The sequence below is a fragment of the Bos indicus genome, chromosome 11 (assembly GCF_029378745.1).
Source record: "Bos indicus isolate NIAB-ARS_2022 breed Sahiwal x Tharparkar chromosome 11, NIAB-ARS_B.indTharparkar_mat_pri_1.0, whole genome shotgun sequence".
NCBI lineage: Eukaryota > Metazoa > Chordata > Mammalia > Artiodactyla > Bovidae > Bos > Bos indicus.
Genome location: NC_091770.1, coordinates 6,806,189 through 6,831,371, shown reverse-complemented (window position 1 = coordinate 6,831,371; position 25,183 = coordinate 6,806,189). Strand labels below are relative to the sequence as shown.

Genomic DNA, 25,183 nt, shown 5'->3' with positions numbered 1-25,183 from the left:
TCATTCCTTTCTCTAGGGGATCTTCCCAACCTAGGGATCGAACCCAGATATCCCACATTGCACACGGATTCTTTACCAGCTGAGCCATAAAAAGGAAATCCTAATGGTAGTTTCCATATTTCCACTTCACGCCAACTCACTCTCCACACTGAGCATCTCCCTGTAAACTCTGTGTCTCCCTGTACAGACACAGACGGAATCATTTAATATGACTTCTCATCCCAAACATTAACAGACACAGCCTACATGTATGCCTGACATAATGGAGAAATATTCAGAGAATGACGCTCTAACTAATTCACCTATAACAAAAAGAGGCGGTGTATGAGTCCCCAGGGAAAGCAAAGACTATAAGACTTATGAAATGTCACCACCCACATGCTCTATGGAAAATTAGTGGAAACATGCATGGGGAATGGATTATGGTATTAAAATGAAGCCCATAATGAGGACCTTCACCTCTGACAAGCATTCAGCCAGCTATTAAACAGTCATTATTAAAACTAAAAATGTTAGTTTTGAAGACAAGGCAGTAAAAGAACTTATAAAGCCAGAGAACTACATGATGGTGGAAAATACTTTAGAATTCTGTGTTTACACCGGTCTTTGTTTCTTAAAAGCAAAGTCCCAGAAATAAGCTGCAAATGGCCAGGGAGCTCAGTGTCTATCTTCCTGTAGCAATGATTCTCCATGAGGATTTTCTGGGGGGAGTTTTTATATTAATATAAAATGAATTCCATTTATTATTTTATATTAATATAAAATGTTATGTTATATATACATTAACAAAATATATTAATATAAAATAATAAATGTGATTTAAATATATATTTAAACATACTATAAACTTTTATATTAATATGTATCAATAACTTATATTAACATAAACATTTATATTAATATAAAATTAATTACAAATTATTTTATATTAGTAATTTTTCTATTAGAGGATACAGGACTATGTCATGAAGCAGAAAGAAAAGTCCCCAAGAGATAAAACACAAGACAAAAAATCGTCCCTTAAGGTGACATCATGGTGTGCTCAGCCGAGCATCCACTCTTGATTTTCCAAGAGGAATGTTTTGGAGGTAAAATCTGAGAGGCACTGTCCTGGGTGAGCACCACAGTCCCCTCTCCTCAGCCCCCCTGACACACCCACAAGGCTGGACACCAACCCCAAGGACAGAGAAGACCCCAGACGGGCTCTGCACCAGGAAGGAGAACATGGACGTGTCCTCCTGGGGTCCCCACAGCGTGCTCCCGGGTGACATGACTGCCCCATTCTGCAGAGATGAATGACACGTCCTAAACCTCGACCACATGACCTGCATGGCCGTCACCGATCCTCCCCCGAGGAAGAGCTTTCCATGACTCTGACCAAAAAAAACTATCCCACCAGAGGTGGTAGGAATATACATCCTCCCCCAAAACCCCAAAGTCCAAAAACCCCTGAGATATTGGCAATCTTTCTATCAGCAGACAGATCTGAAAGTGTAGCTCACAGAACTGACTTAGTTACCCAAACAAACGGGGAAAGGAAAGTTTGGGGGTTTTATCATAAGGATATCGCAAATAGGACATGAAGATAAAGTAAAAATAGCCACAGAGGTTTCCGGTGTTGCTAGGAATCCTAAGCTATTCAGCTCTTACACAGCACCATATTGGTGGTGTCACATGGGTTTTCAGGGAAGAGGTGAAAATGAGGCACGGAGGGAAGTGATTACTGTCACAAGCAGGCTACAGACAGGAACGCCCTTGACCGCCAGGCTGGAGTTTGGCAAGGTCTCCACTCTGCCTTCCTCGGGTTCCTGGACAAGAGAAACCAGATTGAGTGATGGAAGTGACCCTGGTCTCCATCCCTGGTGCCTTTTTAATCTGTTGACTGGGGAATTCTGCAGAAACTAATGCCTGTGGCCTGCAGATTGTTATGTAAGTGAATACTGAAAGGTCTCCAGTCAATAACATCTGGGTAACAAAAGGCATTTTGCTATGCCTCTGGTCAATAATGTGTTAAGCACACTGCCTTGCCTCTTCCAGCATCTTACCCTCTGGCACAGCCCCAACCCAGACACTTGCCAAAGGCTCTGAGATGGACAGCGGCCACACAAGACTTGCAGAGTCGACAGGGAGAGAGAAGATGCCTGGAGCACTGGCTCCTGCTCAGGTGAGAACAGTTCCGCTTCCCAGAATGGGGTCCACAGATGAGTCTCAGAGCACCAGACAGTCTCTGCAAGAATCCTTCCGTGTTTTCACTCGTGGGGTTTTTTTCTTACTGAAGTAAAACATGCACACAGCGAAATACACAACAAATCTTAAGTCTACAATCCCATAAACCAGGACAACTGCAGACACCAGAAACACCCCCATCAGGATACAGACATTTCCATTTCCATCTCCTCTGAAGTTCCTGTGAGCCTCTGAGCAGGCACCTCCTGGTAATGCACGTGGCCCCACCAAGCTGATTTCTATCATCTCCTCTCCAACCTTCTGACAGTTAGTGCGTGTGCACCCCCGATGGCCAGCTCACACCTGCTGCTATTCTCGTTGTTTAGTCACTAGGTCGTGTCCAACTCTTCTGCAACCCCATGTAGAGCACCCCGACAGGCTCCTCTGTCCATGGGATTCTCCAGGCAAGAACACCAGAGTGGGGTGCCCAGTCCTTCTCCAGAGGATCTTCCTGACCCAGGGATCAAACCCTGGTCTCCTGCACTGGCATGCAGGTTCTTTACCACTGAGTCACCTGGGAAGCTCCGGCTACCGTCGATGCCTTGCTGTTTCAGGGCACATACCTGCTTTCATTACTTACTACCAACCGATGCAGCAAAAGCAGTGGTTCTCAATGGGGCCAGCATGCCCCTCAAGGGAGCATTTTGGAAACTGTGGGGAAGGGGACTCTCTGGGTGGTCATTTAGTGGCAGAGACCATGGATACCACTCGTCTGGAATAGCACCCTCCCACCCAACAGTGAAGACCTGGCCCTCATCCTGCTTGAATTCCAGGCTCCCACAGACCTTCACGCTGACAGAAGCATCATTTACCACTTTGGGAGCCTGGCACCCCTACTCCATCCTCCACTGGGATAAAATATATTTTGCTGGCACAGTTTCATAGATCCTGAATTTTCCTGGGATGCAATCACTGTGGAAATGGAGGGAAGACTGGCCTCCCATCACCACTCAGACCCTGATCACCAGTCAGTCTTCACCTAGGGGTGTGTGGACCATGTGTCTGCTCCAGGCTACATGGGCAGGCGTCCTGTATCCCTGCACTCAGTCTGCATAAAACACCACTGACTTCGTCAGACCAGTCGGCCCCTACCCAAGCATCTACACACCAAAATACATCATTTTAACCCAAATTAATTTACTTATTCCTTACACAGGCTACTATATTATTTGGAAATTATGTTGTAGCTAAGTTTTATTATATCAACTCAGAATTGTAAAGGGGGGGTTAAAATATTTTCATGAAAAGGGAGTATTCATTTAGACCATGAAATTTTTGCACCTTGTTTTATGTCCCTGGACATATTCCAGTGTCTCTTGATTTATAGTCTATGGGAACTTGAATAGAATTTGTATGCTGCTGTTGTGCAAAAACTGTATAAATCTTAATTATGTTGAATTGGTTCATAGTGCCTTGCAAGCCTACTTTTCCTTCTAATTTTCTATTCATTCTATTAATTTTTGAGAATTTGATATTGAAACTCCAACTAAAAATATTAATTTATCTACTTAAAAAAATTGTAATTTATAGTGCAACTATATGTAGTTTTGTTGTATATTTTCCAAGTGTCCTGTAACTGTGTTATCATACTTCCATAATTTAAAAAATAAAAAAAGAAATAAAAAGGGGGAGGATATTTGGTTTTGAGTGAGGTGAGAAGCACCGGTCTAAAGTGATAGCATCTGACTCAATTTGACTCTTGGTCAGGAGCAACTGGCTGTATTTTCAGGGGTCCATGAGTTCCCTAGGGGCCCAGATGGTAAAGAATCCGCCTGCAATGCAGGAGACCTGGGTCTGATCCCTGGGTTGGGAAGATCCCTTGGACTAGGGCATGGCAACGCATTCTAGTATTCTCGCCTGGAGAATCCCATGGACAGAAGAGCCTGGTGGGCTACAGTCCATGGGGTTGCAAAGAGCCAGACATCACTGACTGACACTTCCACTTCCTGAGTTCTCTGGTTTGGGAAGCCAGCTGTGCAGAGCCTGGAATGCCAAGCTGCTCCTCCATCAACAGCACCCTGAGTCCCCCTGAAACCCAGCTACCAAACTGCACTTTAGTGGGGGTCATTTGAGAGATGGCCCAAAATCAGGAATCAGGTACATGTACTTGTACTCTGTACCTCTTAAATGGGGACTCTCAGGAGCGAGTGCCTGCTTCTCTCTACCAGGAATGCTTTTGCATCTCCTGAGTGCTTCTTTCTGATCTTGAAGACACGGGAGGCTGTGCTATGCCAGGTGCCTACAGGAAAACGTGTTGGTGTTGTCGGCCTCAGCTACTCGTTAGAACCAGCCTGGGGACTCTAGGAACGCCAGTGCCCCAGGCACACCCCGAGATGCTTGTTAGTTTGCGCTGAGGTCCCATCCAGCAGTGCTGAGAGTGCCCTGGGCGGGCCTGAGAAGCCGGCAGGACGGAGCACTGTGCTTTCTTTTGTTCCTGCAGCCCCACTGGGGTCACCCAATAAGGTACACACTGAAGGAGAGTGAAAGTGTTAGTCACTCAGTCATGCCCAACTCTTTGCGACCCCATGGACTGTAGGCCACCATGTTCCTCTGTCCATGGGATTTCCCAGGTGAGAATACTGGAGTGGGTTCCCATTCCTTTCTCCAGGGGATCTTCCCAACTCAGGGACTGAACCCAGATCTCCTGCATTGCAGGCCAATTCTTTACCATCTGGGCTACCAGGGAAGCCCCTAAAGTACACACTAGTACCTATAAAATAAACAACAATGACCTACTGTATTCCACAGCAAACTTTACTCAATATCCTGCGATAAACCATAATGGGTGCAGGGCAGGGGGGAAGATTCAAGAGGGACAGGACATATAAATATTTACGGCTGATTCACGCTGTTGTATCGCAGAAGACAACACAACACTGTAAAGCAATTATCCTCCAATTAAAAATAAATTAAAAAAATAATGGGAAAGAATCTGCAAACTGAATTTTGCAGGTTTTTGAATAACTGAATCACTTTGCTGTATACCTGAATTACTGTGAATCAACTATACTTCAATTTTTAAAAGTACATAGTTCATCAAGCTTTACCTTATACACTTCTAGATTTCACTTTGTCTCCACTTAAAATTTTTTTTTGATGTGTATCATCTTTATTACAACATTTATTACAACATTGCTTCTGTTTTATGTTTGGTTTTTTGGCCCTGTGGCATGTGGGATGTTAGCTCTCCTGACCAGGGAATGAACCCACACCTCCTGCCTTGGAAGGTGACGTCTTAACCATGGGACCACCAGCGACGTCCTTGTCTCCACTGTTGTTTTGCTTTCTCCCTATTTTTAATTCATGGTGCTGAACTCCAAAGTATGCTGGTGACCCACAGCCCTGGGGAAGCCAGCCCCATCCCACACTCGGTGAGATCACTCTGCAAGTTCCCGCGTGCCACAGCCAGGAGGCTGCACCAGCACTGCCTGGGGCCCCAGCACCTAATGGGGTTCAAGGGGGGGCAAAGCTGCTCACAGTGCAGATCCTGTCAGCCCACCCGACACCCTGGAAGACAGGAAAACACAGGCAACTGCCGGCCGACAGCAGCCGACGGGGAGCAACAGGAGGCGGAGTCCCTGACAACTCCTGTCCTTCACAGCGGTGTGTTCACATTGAGTTTGTCCGTGTTGATGGCATACGAATCCCCCTGCGCTTCCCTAACCCCATGCTATGGGAGCTCCACTGCAGTTGTCCAGCTTTGCCACGTGGATCAGTGAGACGCTCTCCACGGCCTCTCTGCCTGCTTCCAGATGGACACACCTGCCACGGATGCAGCCCCGTCACAGGCTCTCCATCTGGCCCTGTCCAGGAGCACGGCTGAGCCAGAGTGTATCGAGTGATGCCCAGGACAACCACACTTTGTCCACTGGGACAAATCTCCAAGAATCCCATTAGGCAGAGAGACCTCCAATGTCCTCTACTTCACCAAGCAGACTCCTGTCCAATCAAGGACAGCGATGAGCACCCATCTTGTTCACTACTCTATCCTCAGTACTTAGCATAGAAGTACCCAGCACACAGTAGACACTCGGTAAACATTTGTTAAGTAAACTGTTGTTTAGTCGTTCAGTCACGTCTGACTCTTTGTGAACCCATGGACTGTAGCCTGCCAGGCTCCCTGTCCATGGAACTCTCGAGGCAGAATACTGGAGTGGGTTGCCATTCCCTTCTCCAGAGGATCTTCCCAACCCAGAGATCGAATTCAGGTCTCCTGCATCGTGGGGAGATTCTGTACCATCTGAGCACCAGGGGGTATGACTACAAAATACTAAATGGAGTACTGAATAGGATATAAAATAGGTAAGAAAGAACCCACCTGCCAATGCAGGAGACACAAGAGACGGGGGTTTGATCCCTGGGTCGGGAAGGGAATGACAACCCACTCCAGTATTCTTGCTTGGAGAATCCCATGGACAGAGGAGCCCGACCGGCTACAGCCCATGGGGTCGCAGAAAGTCAGACATGACTGAGCGCCTTAGCACATACCATGTGGAGTCCAGAGGTCTCTGTCTCCTTCTGGGTGCCAGCCCTCCACCAAGGTAATCACCCCATCTAAGCTTCTGTTTCCTCCGCTGTAACAGGAGGGTGATAATCGCGTGTCTCTCGGGAGACTGCTGGGAGGATAAAAGAGCATTAAGTATAAACGGTCTTATAAACTGTAAAGTGCGGTGCATGCCTGTTATGAATGAGTGTCACCCTAGTGTCTGTAGCTACACCACTCAGTGTCAACCTTCATCTGGAGGAGCCACAACTTACCCTTCCCCACGGTGGTTAGGGCATTCATAACTATCTCCTCCAGGAGACAACCCTTTCCAGCCCAAAGCCCTAGGAGGGCCGCTCCCAAACCAGTTCAACTTGGCAGGACTAAAACGCCTGCAAGCAACTTACAGACACACCCTAGAATAAACCTCCAGAAAGACTGCCAAGTTCCCCAAAGACAGATTTGAACAGCTTTTACTCCTGGTTCACACAGGAATAAAAACAACCACCCTCCCCGCAAAAAGAACAACAACAAAACACAGATTAAACCGCCATCACCTTCTTAGAAGACAAACTGACAACGAAGAGTAGGAGGAAAGGACGCTCGCTTTCTGCGCGCTGTGCAGGGAAAGGGGACGCCCCGCGCGAAGGTGCCAAAGAGACAGTCGTCCCCCTCCCGCCCCCCGCCCCCACCCCCGCCCCCGACCTCGCCCCCGCCCTCCTACCTGGCGCCGGGTGGTCGCGTGCGGGGAGGCCGGGCGGGCGGAGGCGCCCTGGGAGCCGGCACATCACATCCCCTCGGTCGGGACCCGGACCCGCGCTCCCTGCCGGCTCCGCCTCGCGCCCGGGAAAGTACGGGCGCGGCTCCGCTGGGGCGGGGACGGCTCCCACTCCGCCCCACCGCGGAACTGGGAGACCGCCGGCCCCTTCCGGCGCCACTCTCCCGCTGGCATCCCCGCGCAGGACCCTGGACGGCGGCCGCGCGCCCCTCGGGACAGAGAGGGGATGACTCACTGTGACCTAGGCCCCGTGGATGTCCCCCACCCCCACGGCGGGGCCCCTGGGCACGATTTCCGGTGGAGCTCTCGACCCCAGGTACGCTCACACTCCTGTCCCCAAGCCGGACCTTCAGCAAGCCTCAGGCACTTTGTTGATCTTCTCTGAACCGCCGTTTCCTCTTCTGCGAAAAGGGATCTTAACAGCACCGACCTCGTGGAGCAGTTGTGGGGTTTCAAGGCGCTAATGCCGTAAACCTGGGGCCAGGCGCAGAGTTGATGCTCCACAAATCACCTGCTGCTTTTACTGTTACTCTTATGGGCCCGGACAAGAGAACAGCAGTGCATGTGGTCCAATCTTGGTATCAGACTTCCTGGCCAGACCTCGTGGGCTTTTAAGCTTAAAACTCACTTAAGTTCGTTTTGAACTCAGAGGAATGCAATGAATGGGTCACACCTACACCTCCCTGGGGAGGGTGGGCGGAGGGAGGAGGCTGAGGTCCCAGTGCACCCCCTTGGTTCCAAGGAACCCTTCCCTTTCCAGTCTGTGCCTCCAGCGAGTGACTGGCCCCCAGCTTGTTTTGAGGACTTCATAGGCCAACCTCCCAGGAGACACGGAGTCAACGATGATTGTTTCCTTCCTAATAGAACACACCACCCCTTCCTGTATCCCTTCCCGCCTGGGCAGACGCTGGTGTCCCTCACCCATCTCTTGATATCTACATCAGAAACTCAGGAACTGAGACAACTTCAGCTGCCCCAGATAATTCTGAGATGGAAGAAAGCATAAATCGTCCAGCAGCCACAGCTCTTCTGCTCTAATGCCTGTCTTGAGGCCACAAATGATGATATTTTTCTTTTTTTTTTCTTTTTCTTTTATCTGGTTCCAGAGTTCATATGGGAAATAGATGGGGAAACAGTGGAAACAGTGTCAGACTTTATTTTCGGGGGCTCCAAAATCACTGCAGATGGTGATTGCAGCCATGAAATTAAAAGATGCTTACTCCTTGGAAGGAAAGTTATGACCAACCTAGATAGCATATTCAAAAGCAGGGACATTACTTTGCCAACAAAGGTCCATCTAGTCAAGGCTATGGTTTTTCCTGTGGTCATGTATGGATGTGAGAGTTGGACTGTGAAGAACGCTCAGCACCGAAGAATTGATGCTTTTGAACTGTGGTGTTGGAGAAGACTCTTGAGAGTCCCTTGGACTGCAAGGAGATCCAACCAGTCCATTCTGAAGGAGATCAGCCCTGGGATTTCTTTGGAAGGAATGATGCTAAAGCTGAAACTCCAGTACTTTGGCCACCTCATGCGAAGAGTTGACTCATTGGAAAAGACTCTGATGCTGGGAGGGACTGGGGGCAGGAGGAGAAGGGGACGACAGAGGATGAGATGGCTGGATGGCATCACTGACTCGATGGACGTGAGTCTGAGTGAACTCTGGGAGTTGGTGATGGACAGGGAGGCCTGGCGTGCTGCGATTCATGGGGTCGCAAAGAGTCGGACATGACTGAGTGACTGAACTGAACTGAACTGAGAGTTCATATGGATCCTCTTTCTCGGAGGAACAGGCTTCAATTTGGGGCTGCTGATAAAGCATTATGAGAACTCGTCACATGTCCCATCTCGTAGTGAATTTCTATTTAGGTGATGGTTCTCAAAACCCAACCTGCATGTTAGAATCACCAAGAGGATCTGGACTGCTGATGCTCAGATAAGCGTCATCAGAATCTCTGCAGCTGACACCCAAATATCAGAATTTTGAAAGCTCCCGTGCATGTGCGCTAAATTGCTTCAGTCATGTCCAACCCTTTGCAACCCCATGGACTGTAGCCCACCAGGCTCCTCTGTCCATGGAATTTTCCAGGCAATAATACTGGAGTGGGTTGCCATGTCCTCCTCCAAGGGATCTTCCTGACCCAGGGATCAAACCCTTGTCTCTTAGGTCTCCTGCACTGGCTGGCAATTTCTTTACCAGTAGTGCCACTGCAGTCCCTTGGACTGCAAGGAGATCCAACCAGTCAATCCTAAAGGAAATCAACCCTGAATATTCACTGGAAGGACTGATGCTGAAGCTCCCAACAATTTGGCCACATGATGTAAAGAGCTGACTCAGTGGAAAAGACCCTAATGCTGGGAAAGACTGAAGGCAGGAAGAGATGGGGACGACAGAGGGTGAGATGGTTGGATGGCATCACCAACTCAATGGACATGAGTTTGAGAAAACTCAAAGCCTGGGGTGCTGCAGTCCATGGGGTTGCAAAGAGTCAGAACTACTTAGAGACTGAACAACACGTGTCACCGTAGACCCAGGTGATTGCAACACGTGTGCAGGATTGCAAACAAGTGTGTGTCCAGACCTACAGTGCTGCCGATTCTCTGCATCTTCCACTTGAAACTGCTTCATCGCATGTGTCCAAGTGGCAGTTAATGAAACTGACATGGGGGGACCAGCTCAACACTGCAGAACTAGCCCAGAAGTGATACAACTGTCTTACTGTTTATGCAATGGAAGTTTTTAAAGTCATTTACAAGTAGAAAGTAAAATTGATTTGTGCGATCATATAGAAATAATAATTACATTTTCATTTTTCTTTATGTTCTGATGCCTCGGACAAACCCATACCCCAGCTGTTCTGCTAGATGCCTGGGCCCCTAGACCCAAGGAGGACCCTCAAACAGCCCCCCATTGTGGGGATGAGACCTGAAGGCCTGCCCTTCTCACCTGTGACCACTGTTTTGCTGGGATCCTGAAATCATCATCTCCCTCACTCAGCTGTGCTGAATGCCTTCCCTGGCTCGTCCTCCCTCTGTTTCCTAGGTAACAGGTGTGTCCACCTGCCCTGGTCCACCCTGGGTTGGAGGCTTCAGAAGGTGGAGGCTGTCACATAAGTCACTGTCCGCTCTGGTCTCAGCATCACACAGATACTGTAGATGCAGGGTATACTTTAAGTCAGAGACCTTTCATGAAAATGACGACACATGTAGTTTGACAAAAGTGTGTGAGCAACAGAAACAACAGAACACTTCTGGAGTGTGTGTCCCTCACTCCCCTCCCATCTCTGAGACTCTCACTTGGGAGACTCGACTGCCTGCTACCCCCCAGACCACCTTCCTTAACAGAGACTGTGTGTGTTAGTCACTCAGTCGTGTCCGACTCTTTGCGACCCCATGGACTATAGCCTGGCAGGCTTCTCTGTCCATGGAATTCTCCAGGCAAGAATACTGGAATGGATTGCCATTCCCTTCTCCAGAGGTACTTTCTAACCCAGGGATCGAACCCTAGTCTCCTGCATCGCAGGCAGATTCTTTACCATTTGAGCTACAGGGAAGTCTAAGAAAGACTGTATTCCCTGAGAATTTTCAGTCTCTCTCCTACCTGGCAAGCTCCTCAGATCATGTGACCCTCTTCAGGAGGACCATCTTACAATGCATGAAAGAAACAGCACCTGGTTGACTGGTACAGCATGCTCTCATGGTCTGAAACACAAGACGCTGCCCATGACCAATGAGGCATGACACTTTGAAGACTGCCCATTGTGAACATTCAGGCCAGACATGACAGCTCTAAAGAGGGAGCGTTTATGTGCTTGTTTCCTTGACTCCCCAAAGCTAAAATGCTGGTGAACTCTGAGCCTCTCATTTATATCATAAACCATCGAGTTCAGAAGGATGTACATTCATGTAAAGAGCACAAGGTATTTTTCCCACCCAGAGGAGCAGCGTTCAGCAGGAGGCAAGAAGAAAAGCAGAGAAGAGATGCCTGGTGTTTGCTGACCCTGGACAGTCACTGAGAGGAGACTCAGCACCCCATTCTCCCCTGCCACCAAACAAAAGAGAGACCCTGGCCTCCTCCCGAGAGAGGAGGCTTGAGGGGACTCTGGAAGAGACCAGAATCCCTGGGCTCCCCAAGGTGTAGCCCTGGACACCACCCATGTCATAGCAAAGACTTGGGTCCGGCATGGCCCAGGCCAAGGGGCAGCTGGACAACAGAAATGCTGGGCCTGGGCCAGGCTGCCTCGCTAGGTCCAGTGTTCAGAGTCCCAGACCCTCCAAGGGGACATCAGCGGGGCTGAGATGAGCTGGCACAGGTTGGGACCAGCAGAGCAAGCTCAATCTCCACTGGGGGATGTAAGTCCAGAGAATGACCTTCAGGCAGAACCCTTATCCGGACCCCAGGACAAGCCGAAAGCTTTCCCTACCTCCACCTCCATCACGTCCGAAGAATCCCAGTTACCATCCAGAGGAAAACAAGCTGCTTGAAGAGGGAAGAGTTCTGAACAGATTCTCTTAGGTTATGCAAAGAGACTGAGCCGTAACCCAGTGCAGACTAAACAACTCTGTATTGCCAAGATTTTTTTTTTTTTTTTTTTTTGCTGGCATCAGATGGAAATGAGGCTTCACACGCTAAGCTGACTTCAGTCGTGGAAAAGTTTTTCAAAAATTACATGTTCGCACAAGGGGCCTCTGTGACTCTGGCTACGCCTGGTTCTTTTTGTTGTTGTTATTTATGGAACTGCCGGTAAGTGTTCACAGAACCACAGTGTTCCCTGAGAAGGGTTTAAAAACCACTGTCCTAGATGGACTTCCTTCTACGGTCTAGTTTTTCTGCTCCGTTCACACATTTTCCATCCACTGGCCTCCAAATAATGACTTTTTAAATCTACGTCTCTTTCTACGTCCTGTCACCGCAGCTTCGTAGCTTTAACGAGCTGGAGGCTTCCTTTCTCCACATAAGTAGTTTACGCGTAAAGTTTACACGTAAGTGTAAAAGTTTCTTCTTCAGAAGGACACAGCTCTTCTGATGAAGGCCGTGGGATGGGCAAGCATTCGGGCCCACAATATTAGCAAGGACCCTAAGGAGAAGCACAAGGAACTTCCTTCCAACTGCTACCACCCCAGCAGGGACAGGCATTCCCACTCACATAGCGGCAGCAGCCGTGGTGTCAGTAAGCACAGCGCCGATGAGCTGCCACCCACTGTTCTGAGGAGTCCTGTGGGCCTGAGCAGTGCTGGCATCTCCTCCAGTTCTGACTCTTCAGGGAAAAGCTGCGTATCAATGATGTATCTCAGCACCATCACTCCACAATGAGCGCAAATTCCACAAGTTCAGGTGGACGATGGACATCTCAGCGCCCTCGTGAAACTGGACAAGAAGCCAGTGGAGACCAATGGCTCTGATGTCAATCACGAGCACAGGTCAAACAGCCAGCATATGGACCTTCATCATGTTGGACTCACTGTTAAGTGCCCAAGGAATGAACGTGTATTCATTTCTTTAGGTCAATTTTTCCTTTACTTTTTTAATTTAAAAATTGTTAGCATGAAAAACTTCCTCCTGACATGGAAATTTCTGTGATCATCTTTCTACTCAAGTTCCTCTGATTGTTAAGAATTTTACCAATCAGACAGCTACACGTGAACTAGAAGAGGAGAGCCGGGGAGAAAGTATAAAATATCAGAAAACTTCCATGGAAAATAAACTACTTCTTAACCTCCTTTGTGTGCTTCCCAGGTGGCACAGTGGTAAAAGAATCGACTGCCAATACAGGAGATGCAAGAGACACAGGTTCAATCCCTGGGCTGGGAAGATCCCCTGCAGGAGGAAATGGACATTCACTCCAGTATTCTTGCCTGGAAAATCCCATGGATAGAGGAGCCTGCTGGGCTTTAGTCCACGGGGTTGCAAAGAGTCAGACACGACAGCACGCACACACATGCACATAACCTCCTTTATGAAGAAGAAAAGACACACACGGCAGGCAGCGCTGCCAACTCTTGGTTCTAATTGCAGCTTTCATCTTGTTCAATGAAGGTAAATGGCCACGGAGACTTCTAGTGTCTGGTTTTTGCCATGTTAGCGCAGAAAGAACACAGCAAGTTCCAATGGCCGACTGCCTTAGTAACTTCCAAGAATTGTTAGCAACCTAGCAGAACTGGACTGGCGGGCCTTCTCTTTTATACCAGGCTGTCTTTGACTTGGTGACTGCTTCAACACATAACACAAAACCACGTATGACCACGTCATCTATCACCATCCAAAAGGCAGCCGTTACCAACTTCCCTGCGTCATCAAAAAGAAAAGGGCTGAGCGAACCTTTTGTGCTTAGTCATACACAAAATACGTAACAAGAGTACCGCTTTCCTTAAACACAGTTCTCAGTCTAATGTTCTTTCCTTGTAACCCTACACGGTCCCGGCATCACTGGTTTTCTACAAGATTCTGGAACTGGTCACCTTCCCTTTTTTCCCCAAGCACCCAAGCACCTTCCAAAATCCAGATGTTGCAATCTCTCAACCCTTTGATCCTTTTGGAATATAACTGCCAAATTAATTTCTTTAAGTGGTTTCCTTCAACATGATCACTGTAATACATTAAAGGGATTTTCCAGGGGCTCAGTGGTAAAGAATCCACCTATCAACACAGGAGATGCAAATTCAATCCTTGGCTTGGGAAGAGCCCCTGAAGGAGGGCATGGCAACCTACTCCAGTATTCTTGCCTGGAGAATCCCATGGACAGAGGAGCCTGGCGGGCTACAGTCCACGGGGTCCCAAAGAGTCGGACACGACTGAGTGACTAAACAAATATATTAAAGGTGGATGAAAATTCTCTACTCCTCCTTTAATTTAGAGGCAAAGTCAGATTTCCCTTCCCTTGAATCTGGCATCCCCTTAAATCAGTGACTTACCCAACCAATTCTAACCAATAAAATGAGGTAGAATAGGATTTCTGGGACTTCTGAGACAAGATCATCAGAAACCTTTCAGCTTCTTCCTGAGTCTCTTGGAGGACTCTCTTGGTGCCCAAAGCTACCTAGTAAGAAGTATTACTCTCCAGAGACTGCCGCACTATTAGAAACCTTAAACTCCATAAAGACCACATAGATATACCCCAGTCCACAGCCCCGGCTGACAGCCAGGACCTACCCCAGCCATGGGAGAGCCATCTTAGATGTTAAGCCAGTCAACTCTAGTCAGCTACTATCTTACTACATACCCGGGAGGGGCACCAAAGGAAAACCTCCCAGCTGAGTCCCCTCAACCCACAGAAGCATGAGTGATAATAATACACTGTTTTTTTAAGTCACTGAGTTTGTAGCACAATAACAGACCAGAAGCAATGGCCACACTCAGGAATGTGCCACGATTCTCCGTGGCCCGTCCTGAACCATGGCAAGTCAGCCCAGCCTGCGACATCTCCCAGGATTAAAACGACACTGATCTCTTTTCTCCATCGTCACCTCTGAACACTGCCTAGTCACAGAGTTCCTTAATATCTATCTCACCAGCAAATAAAGGAAAAATGAGAGGTATGAGATGGTCAAATAGGTTTAGCTTTAAATACACTATTCAGAGTAAGAGAAGTGGCTTATAATCTTGTACTTTTCAGCAAATGCTAACTGCAAGAATGATTTAGTTTCTAGTGTTTTTATTCCATGATTTTCCAAGAAATAGTACAACCCGTGAGAAGTAAGCCTCTGTCAGCGAAGATACTTAGAAGAGTAATGCGAGGCCATGACTTCTGACATCAGAAGCAGAAGAAAATCTGGGCAGACTCAAGAATGCCTAGTTGTTTAATCGTTTCCCTAATTTCCAAAGGCATGGACTGCAGCCTACCAGGCTCCTCCGTCCATGGGATTTTCCAGGCAAGAGTACTGGAGTGGGGTGCCATTGCCTTCTCTGAAAGGTTATATTAACACTCACCTATTCCTTTCTCTTGTCTTTTCTCAAAACAATATGGCAAAAACTTGGAAGCTGGTGAACTGCTGTCCAACAGTCACCCCTGTTCACTTTGCCCCCAGGGAGAATGGAGCTGGGTCCAAGTGTTGGGAGATGAGGCCATAGGACCACAGAGGCCTTCTTTGCCTCTTGCATTCTTATTAGTAAGTCTCTAACTTAAGAGCTTTGATGGACGATGCTGAGCCATCCCAACTCTGGGATGGCTAGACCTACTGATGGGCTCAGCCTGTGGTCAAGAATACAGCTGGTACTGACCTCGGAGAAAGCCAATGCCACGGGGCCCTGAGTCATCCCAAGAGTGACCATAGTAGAAGCTTATGATCTTAATTCCTCAATAACTGCATAAAATATTCAGACTTGGGACCAGTTTTGGGCAGGAGACACAGAAGATTCCCTGAGTATGACTTCTGTATGGGCACCAAAGATACCTTCTTGTATTCCTCTAGATCTGTGCTACCCAATACATGTAGCCTCTAGAAGCATGAAGCTATTTTAAACATTAGTAACTGACATGAGTTTGAGCAAACTCCAGCAGCAGCCTGGCATGCTGCAGCCCATGGAGTCACAAAGAGTAGGACATGACTGAATAACTTGAACAACAACATAATTACTTTACATTCATAAATATAATGCTTTGTCCATAACTATTTCATATCTATATTTTTCGTTTCTCTGGTAAATATAATATCTTCAGGGATTAGAACCACGTATTTGGAGGGAGGATGGGGAATCTCTCTGCTCTCTGTCCCAAAACACTCATATCAACCATATCACTACCCTGGATGTCAGAATTAGTCAACGTGTAGGCTAAGGAAAGTCTACCCTGGTGGCTTAGATGGTAAAGAATCTGCCTACAATCCAGGCCCATTGACTCATTCTTGGCTGGCAGCAGAATTCTGCTACAGTTTCTGCAAGTTCACAGATATGACAGTCAGCCATGAGCATGCCTCAAATTCCTTAAACATCTCAAAAAATGTTCTCTCAATTTTGGTTGGAAATGCTTTGAGAATATTTATATAAACATAGACCAGAAATAATGAATATTAGCCAGGATCAAGACTTTTGGGGAAACAAGTAGATTGTGAATGATCTCAAGTGAAAAACAGCCTGGTGATTGCCAGGTTCTAACAAGAAAAGCTCCCCAGGTTGTGAAGGTAGGAAGGAAAGTGAAGGGGGAGAGAGAAGGGGCGGCCTATGAATCCACTGTCTCCAGTCTTGCTGAGCCCAAGAATACTGAAGAAAGACTTATTAGCCATCACGGTCATTTGAACACAAGCATCAGGAGGAAGATGTTTAGAGGAAATTGTATGAATGTTGATAAAAGATTGTTAAAGAGTAAAAGATATTCTACATTAGTAGTTTTCAAGGGGCTTCCCTGGTGGCTCAGATGGTAAAGAATCCACCTGCAATGCAAGAGACCAGGGTTCGATCCCTGGGTTGAGAAGATCCCCTGCAGGAGGAAATGGGAACCCTCACCTACTCCAGTATTTTTGCCTGCAGAATCCCCATGGACAGATGAGCCTGGTGGGCTACAGTGAAGCACACAGTGGTTCTCAAAGGTCCCTGAGACCCACCCAGGAGGTCTACAAAGTCAAAGCTACTATGATACTAATTCAAAGATAGCCTGTTCTTTTTCTGCACATGTCTTCTCACAAGAAGCTTTTGTTATTGTTGTTCAGTCACCCAGTCATGTCCGACTCTTTGGGACCACATGGACTGCAGCACTATAGGCTTCCCTGTCCTTCACTATCTCCTGGAGTTTGCTCAAATTCATGTCCATTGAGTCGGCGATGCTATCTAACCATCTCATCCTCTGCCGCGCCCCCTCCCCTTCTCTTCCTGCCCTCAATCTTTCCCAGCATCAGGGTTTATTCCCAGTGAGTTAGCTCTTCACATCCAATGGCCAAAGTTTCAGAGCTTCAGCTTCAGAACAGTCCTTCCAATGAATACTCAGGGTTGAATATCACAAGAAACCACATGACCTATAATATCTCAAAGACTAGGTGCAGATACAAGAATTTGTCTTCTGCTGAGCCAAATATTAGTGAGATTTCCACAACAATGGAAACAGTATAAAACAATGCCAGAAAAAAATTCTATTTTTAAACTTTGTTTTAAAAATCTAATAATTTTTATAAAGGAGATGTGACTTATGGTAACAGGTAATGAAGTTACTATTTTCAATGATTAATAAAAATTCATTTTAATATTTAGTTTCATTTCTAGATCAATATCAATAGTGAATCCACATAAACAGATCTTTTTAAGTTTAAAGTTTGCAATAATTTTTAAAAGTGAAAGGAGGTCTTTAAATCACAAGTTTGAGAACTTCTGTTCTGCAAAAAGCTTGGGGAGGGCTTCTCTGAAGGTCAGTGGTAAAGAATCCACCCACCAGTGCAGGAGACATGGGTTCAATCACTAGTCCAGGAAGATCCCACATACTGTGCAGCAACTAAGCCTGTGTGCCACAAGTGCTAAGCTTGTGTTCTAGAACCCAGGAGCCTCAACCAGAGAAGCCACCACCACGAGAAGCCTGCACAGCACAACTACAGAAAAGCCTGTATAGCAATGAAGACCCAACACAGCCAAAAATTCATTTTAAAAAAGCTTGGGTGGCTCTATGGAGACTACCATGAAGTTCAAGGAAGCAGCTTCCCAGAAGCAAGGATCAAGGGAAGATCAAGGGGTGAGAAGGGAGAACCACCCCAACAATGGCTGCTTCACCTGTTACCCAGACTTTGAAATGGAACTAAACAGCAGCCCCTCTGAGCCTCCCTAAGAAACCGTGCCCTCATTCACCAGTGTGATCTGAACTGCTCTCTTGGGTTACACAAATCCCAGCCTGAGTTTCTCAAAGGGTGTGCAAGACAGTCAGTGGCATTTATAGCTTACCTCACCACTGGGTCCCTAACTGTTCATTTGACCCAAATCTCAGTTCAGTTCACGTCGCTCAGTCATGTCCGACTCTTTGCAACCCCATGAATTCCAGCACGCCAGGCCTCCCTGTCCATCACCAACTCCCGGAGTTCACTCAAACTCACATCCATCGAGCCCGTGATGCCATCCAGCCATCTCATCCTCTGTCGTCCCCTTTTCCTCCTGCCCCCAATCCCTCCCAGCATCAGAGTCTTTTCCAATGAGTCAACTCTTTACATGAGGATCTGACCCAAACTTAGTAACTGATTATACAGGAAGGACACACAAACATCAGGACATACACATATCTGACAATGAGTTAGATGCTTTCGTAGAACATCCATTCAGAGTCTGTCATACAGAGGGAAGGAAGGAAGTCAGAAAAAGAAAAACAAATATCACATATTAACACATGTATGGAGAATCTAGAAAAATGGTACAGATGAACCTATTTGCAGGGCAGGAATAAAGATGCTTCCCTGGTGGCTCAGCCGGTAAAGCCATTGCAGGTGGCTCATTCCTGCAATGCCAGAGACCCGGATTCAATCCCTGTTTTGGGAAGATCCCCTGGGAAGGGAATGGCTACCTACTCCAGTATTCTTGCCTGGAGAATCCCTTGGACAGAGGAGCCTGGCAGACTACAGTCCATGGGGTCAGAAAGAGTCAGACATGACTTAGTGACAAAACAACAATCCACTCAGGCTCTGTGAATCTATGGAAGGGTATAACATTCCTGCCCTGTTAACAGAGAAACTTCACAGGGTAACTGAGAAGCTTACAGATAATGAATGTACCTGAGAATATTTTTAACTGAATAGTACTGGAGTGGGTTGTCATTGCCTTCTCCGAATAATACTATACAAAGAAGCAAATATTACTGAAGCTTTATGAGCCATAAACTCCTAATGTGATCCCATTTTGAAATAGGGATATTTCTGGCAATGAGTGGATCCATATTTCTGACTAAAAGGGTAGATACACTAGTATATACACCAGCCAATAAGTTTCTCATTCCAAAACACTAACCAAAGCCACAGCTAAAAAGCGGGGATTATCTGCACAAATACTCCAGTCTAAAGTAATCAGGGATGAAAGGTACAAATAGCTTGGTCTCAGGTGATAGGACACTAAATACAGTCAACATCACAAAGGACTCTCAGGAGCCGAAATCTAAACAGTACTCAAAGACCGCGAAGGGCTTCAGGGAAACAAAACGGTGGTTGGCAACCACAAGTTTCTCAACCTTCCTCACGCAAACTCTGAAACGTTAAGTGTTGCCGCGCTGAAGTGGTTCTGTTTCTCTTCATTTTTCATTGTTAAAAAGCTTTGCCCAAATTTGAATCATTTCCTGTCTGAACAATTGCAATCTCTCTTTCCTGTCCTTCCTACACAATTAAACTCCCTATCGCCTCTGCCAGAGAAATTCCCTCCTCGTTGCCAAGTAAGCATCTCAAATTGTGAGATGGCCCCCGAGCATGCGCATGCGCACACACGTTCCTGCTCTGCTGAAGCCTCTCCTGGCGCGTCAGAGCACGTGTCTGCATCTCACTTACTGCACACGGTCCTTCATGGTCTTGTCTACTCACGGTCTGTTTCTACTAGCATGTGTGCCCCCAGGAGGATGGGAATTTGGTTCGTTTTATTCACCATCGCATTATCATTATCTGGAAGAAAGCCTGACATGTGGTAGATGCACATCATGGAAAATGAATATCATTGAACTCTGTACATTGAAAGCTCTTTTACTTGATTTCAGGGTTGTTTTTTTTTTTTTTGTCCCTTCCATTTAATAATACTTTATCTTCTTTCAGGGGCTTTCCTGGTAGCTCAGATGTCAAAGAATATGCCTGCAAATGCAGGCGATTCGGGTTTGATGCTGGGGTCGGGAAGATCCCCTGGAGACGGGAATGGCAGCCCATTCCAGTACTCTTGCCTGAAGAACCCCATGGACAGAGGAACCTGGCTGGCTACAGTCCATGGAGTCGTGAAGAGTCGGACATGACTGAGCAACTAGCATCTTTTCATCTAACTTTTTATTTCGTATTGGAGTATAGCCGATTAACAATATTGTGATGGTTTCAGACGGACAGCAGCAAAGGGACTCAGCCATACATACACATGTATCCATTCTCCCCCACACTCCCCTCCCAGCAAGGCTGCCACAAAACACTGAGCAGTTTCCTGTGCTGTACAGTAGGTCCTTGTTGAATAATACTTCTTCTTCTTACCCAACTCTTTGTCACAGCCCTTGAGAGGAATCTTCAGCTGTCTTTGTTACATCTCACCATGCACTGTTCATGAACATGCAGGCCTTGAGTTTGAGAACAACTTTCCTATACTGGGAGGGCTTCTCTGGTGTCTCAGATGGTAAAGAATCTGCCTGCAATGTAGGAGAACTGGGTTCAATCCCTGGCTTGGGAAGATCCCCTAGAAAAGGAAATGGCAACCCACTTCAGTATTCTTGCCTGGAGAATTCCATGGATACTAGAGTTCTTGGGGTTGCAAAGAGTCAGACATGACTGAGCTACTAACACTGTCCTATACTGGATCATTCTGAAGGAAGATGGAGACCTGACTCAGCCAATGGGACTCACAGGATGGAGCACAGTGTTTCTCAACCTTGACCCCATGGGGAAGTGAGAAGAGGAGAGAAACCTGATGTTTGAATCAGCAGTCAGCCATTTCCAGGGCTGCTGCAGGCAAAGGCCCAGAGGAAGGATGTGTGCAGGAGCTCAGACCAGCTCTCCCAACCCTGGCTTTGCCTCCGGGGCTCACAAGTGGGCTGAGAAGAGGACTAACACTGTTGTCGCTATTTACTGAAGCGCAGTGCCTTCAAACCCAGGGTAGACCCAGAGGGCCCCGTGCCTGGCTGTGCGCCAGAGTCTCCTGGACCTTCTATAGTCCTGTCTCCTGAGCAGACTCTACAGGGAGTGCCTGCGAATCTGGATGTTTTTTTATAAGGGCTTTTTGGGGGTTTGTTTTTGTTGTTGTTTATGTGGCTGTGTTGGGTCTTAGTTGCAGCACAGCGGAACTTCATTGCATCCTGCAGGATCTTTTTCTTTTTTCTTCTAATGTGGCATCATCTATTCAGTGGACATGAACTTGGGCAGACACCTGGAGACGGTGAGGGCCAGGGAAGCCTGGTGTGCTGCAGTCCATGGGGTTGCAAAGAGTCAGACAGGACTTAGTGACTGAACAACAACATGTACAAATGAATCACTGTGCTGTAGAGCAGAAACTCACACATGGTAAATTAACTATACTTCAGTCTTAAAAAATGGTTATAAACCTCTTAACTCGTCCCTTAGAACAAACCTACGAGTTGGAGAAGAAAGCACTGTTTTCTCTGGTTTGTGCTTGTTGTCTGCTTGCTCAACCCTCGACTTGATTCCATTTCTCATTCAAAATTTGTGACTTATCCAGTAATAAATCTTCCAGGAGAACTACTTCAAATGCCAAGTCTTGCAGCATCTCAAGCATCACAGGTTTGTTTTCTTTTTTTTTGCACAGACGGGCCCCCAGGAGATCCTCTCGGCTTTGCTCAGCTTTCCTTTAAAAGCACAGAGAATGTGAGCATTCTTTTTAGAACTTGTCTTTATGCATGTGAACTCTGCCTAGATATTTTACAGTCAAGACCACAAGAAGGGCTTGACACAGCGGCACTGGCTGACCTGGCTGAGCAATAAGTACCAGAGTGGGGCTGGAAGCACTTCATATTTAGTGCTTCTCCTTTGTAAACATCTTCCTGACTCCCGCCCCTCACCTGTATACCAGTGTACACTCTGGCTGCGAAACGTGACGTAATTCTGAGCCCGTCTTTATGACTGCTCTCAACACACATCAGAAATCCTCCCCTTTACTTCCTGGGGAAGTTCTCACTCCCAGAAACAAAAATAAGGTTACCAAGACCTATGACCAAGGAGGATGGAGATACTGTTTGTGGCAGACAAAACCCCACCTAAGAATGATTCTTCATTGGGGACCTCCCTGGTGGTCGAGGCATTGAAACTTTGCCTTCCAATGCAGGCAAAGAGCCCTGGTTGGGACGCTAAGATCCCATATGCCTTGAGGCCAAAAAGCCAAAACATAAAACAGAGGGAAAATCATTACAAAGTCAAAGAAGACTTTTTAAAAATGGTCCACATCATGGTACATATATACCATGGAATATTACTCAGCCATTTAAAACAATGAAATAAGGCCATTTGCAGCCACATGGATGGACCTAAAGAGAGTCATTCTGAGTGCAGTAAGCCAGAGAAGGAGAAATATATGACACCCCTTATATGTGGAATCTAAAAAGAAATTATATAAATTAACTTACTTACAAAATAAAGAGACTCACAGATAGAAAATGAACTTGTGGTTGCTGAGGGGAAGGGATAATTAAGGACTTTTGGAAGGTCATGTACACTCTCCTATATTTAAAATGGACAACCAAGAAAAACCTATTGTACAGCGCATGGAACTCTGCTCAATGTTATGCTCCAGCCTGGGTGGGAGGAGGTTTGGGGGAGAATGGATACATGTATGTGTATGGCTGGGTCCCTTCACTGTTCACCTGAAACTACTATTGTTAGTCAGCTATATCCAATACAAAATGCTTTTAGTGTTAAAAAAGATAAAAATAAAAAATTTTTTTTAAGATTTTAAAAATGGTCCAAATAAAAAAAAAATTATCCTTCATGCAGAGATGATACAGGAAGTTGTAAGAGAAAATGCTCTAGTATGGTTTTCCTAGCAAGTTGTTCAGAGAAGGCAATGGCACCCCACTCCAGTGTTCTTGCCTGGAGAATCCCAGGGACAGGGGAGCCTGGTGGGCTGCCATCTCTGGGGTCACACAGAGTCGGGCACGACTGAAATGACTTAGCAGCAGCAGCAAATTGTCTGGCAGACAGAAGATAGCACCTGCTAAAAAACATGCACTGATCCTTCCAGATAGCTGGGGAGTAGCTAAGAAAGAGCCTCCAGGGGATGGGTCCAGTTGTCATCCTCCAAAGCTGTTCCGCCATGTTCCTCTACATCCTCAGCTAACCTTCCCCTGCCTCAGTAGTGGGGGCCATATCTGAGGTAGGGTTGTATTAAATAACTATATTCTTTCTAGGTCACTCTTTCATTGTTTCTGGTTGCCTGGCAGCTTCTACCTTTGAATGAGAGGCACCCATTACCTTAAGGAAAGGAAGACAAAGGCTGGAATAAAGAAGGTATTGCTCATCTTTGAACTCCACAGTAGAGTTTAAGGCCATGGCCAGGCTATAGCCTAGGCTAAAATGTCCTTAATTGTGATATGTGCAATGGGAACGGGAAAAAAAAAAAATGCTGACAAGTAACTATGACATCATCTATTGCAAGATGTATCTTCAAATGTGGTGGGAAAGACTCCAGACTTTGTCAAGAGGCAAAAAGGAATTATTTGCAACTCTTCAAACTGGTCTTTACTTCTCAAGAATCAGGGAAGAAGAGTGGACCCACACACAAGAGAGTGAGCAGGACTGGACTAGGGTGAGGTGGACACGGCCAGTGGTTGTGGGAAGAGCCTGCAGAAAGCGGAAGAGGAGGACGCAAGAGCTTAGCTCTGACGGTTAAGTCTGGAAGTGGGGCTAGAAACCTGTGGTCACTGGGCTGTGGTCTTCCCCTGGGGTGGCCTGGGAGGTGGAAGTTCCCCAGAGAGGTGGGCTCAGAGAGAGACCTGGCTTCTAGCCGGGCACTTGGGTGCGGCAGGCGGGGGGCAGTCACAGAGCCAGGGAGCCACCACCAGCAGAGTGGGAGGAGCCAACAAGGATTTCTGGAACCAGGAGACTGGAGTCCAGGGGCCTCACATCTGGGGGGCAATAGGAAAGCCCATGGCTGTTGGCACCAAGCGGCTTCTTGCCCCGCACCTGATGAGACCTGCCACACCCAACAGACACACGGGGCACGGAGACCACAAGGACCCAAGGACAGGCTGCGACCTGACCCAGAAGAATGAGACATCCCTGCGGGGTGTGTGAGCGGGGGTCCCCCCCTCCACCACCCCTGCAGATGTGCACCCACCTGAGAGGACCAGAGGAAGCCTGAGGGGGATGCTCTGAAAGGTCATTTCCCAGGAGTTACTGAGAATAAAAATAGGCTCAGTGGCAGATATAGTAATGCCTCCCACACCGGACTGAAAACCTTCACCTTGGACTCACACGCTGGAACTTACTGATCCTGACCTGTGCCCATTCAGTAAATATTTATGCAGCTCATGCTTCCTGCCGGGCAGTGTGCTGGGGATTTAGGATGGCTCCGAGAACAAATCAGAAACCCCCCCACTGTGGAGCCCACATCCTGCAGGGTGTGGGCAGACGGTGCACTGTGAAGGTGATAAGGAAGGGACTTACGCAGACTGGGAGATGTGAAGCTGGAAAACTAGTGTCTGCCTCGAGGAGTCTGGGCCTGAGAGCAAAGCCATGCCCCGTTACACAGCACTCACCCCCACTGCGCCCCTGTGCTGGGCTCCCCCAGCGCCGCCTCCCTGTGAAGAGCACTGAGGACAGAAGAGTCAGCACAACACAGGTCCCGTCCTCAGCCTCAGCGGCCTGCTGGCTCAGCCGGGGCGCCGGCACCCCCAGCTTCACCGGGCAGGAACTGGGCTTTTCCGCCATCTCACAGTTGTTTACCTGGCATTCAGGGAAGTGGCGCCAGGCACTGGGCAGGCACACAGCACGCTCACACGCACATGTGAAACACTCACAAAGTGCACACAAGCCCCAGAAAATATACTCACGCGCACAACATACAGAACAGTCACAGAGCACACAGTCTCACAACATGCAATCACACACACAACACACACACA

The 25,183-nt window shown here is 47.4% G+C and overlaps 1 protein-coding gene across 7 annotated transcripts in view; it reads right to left on the bottom strand.

The window, feature by feature from the left end:
• Positions 1 to 25,183, bottom strand: part of IL1R1 (interleukin 1 receptor type 1) — a 138,635-nt gene that overhangs the window by 44,404 nt on the left and 69,048 nt on the right. The window contains exons 1-3 of one of the 7 annotated variants that reach the window (XM_070798374.1): positions 6,715 to 6,842; positions 2,077 to 2,272; positions 1,725 to 1,808 (exon numbers count right to left, since the gene is read on the bottom strand). The exons of 3 other annotated variants lie outside the window; for them this stretch is intronic. The gene's annotated coding sequence lies outside the window, so the exon portion shown is untranslated. Of the gene's footprint in view, positions 1 to 1,724; positions 1,809 to 2,076; positions 2,273 to 6,714; positions 6,843 to 7,433; positions 7,570 to 25,183 lie in introns of those variants that run through there. 3 more of the 7 variants (XM_070798373.1, XM_070798376.1, XM_070798379.1) reach the window with 3 other exon arrangements.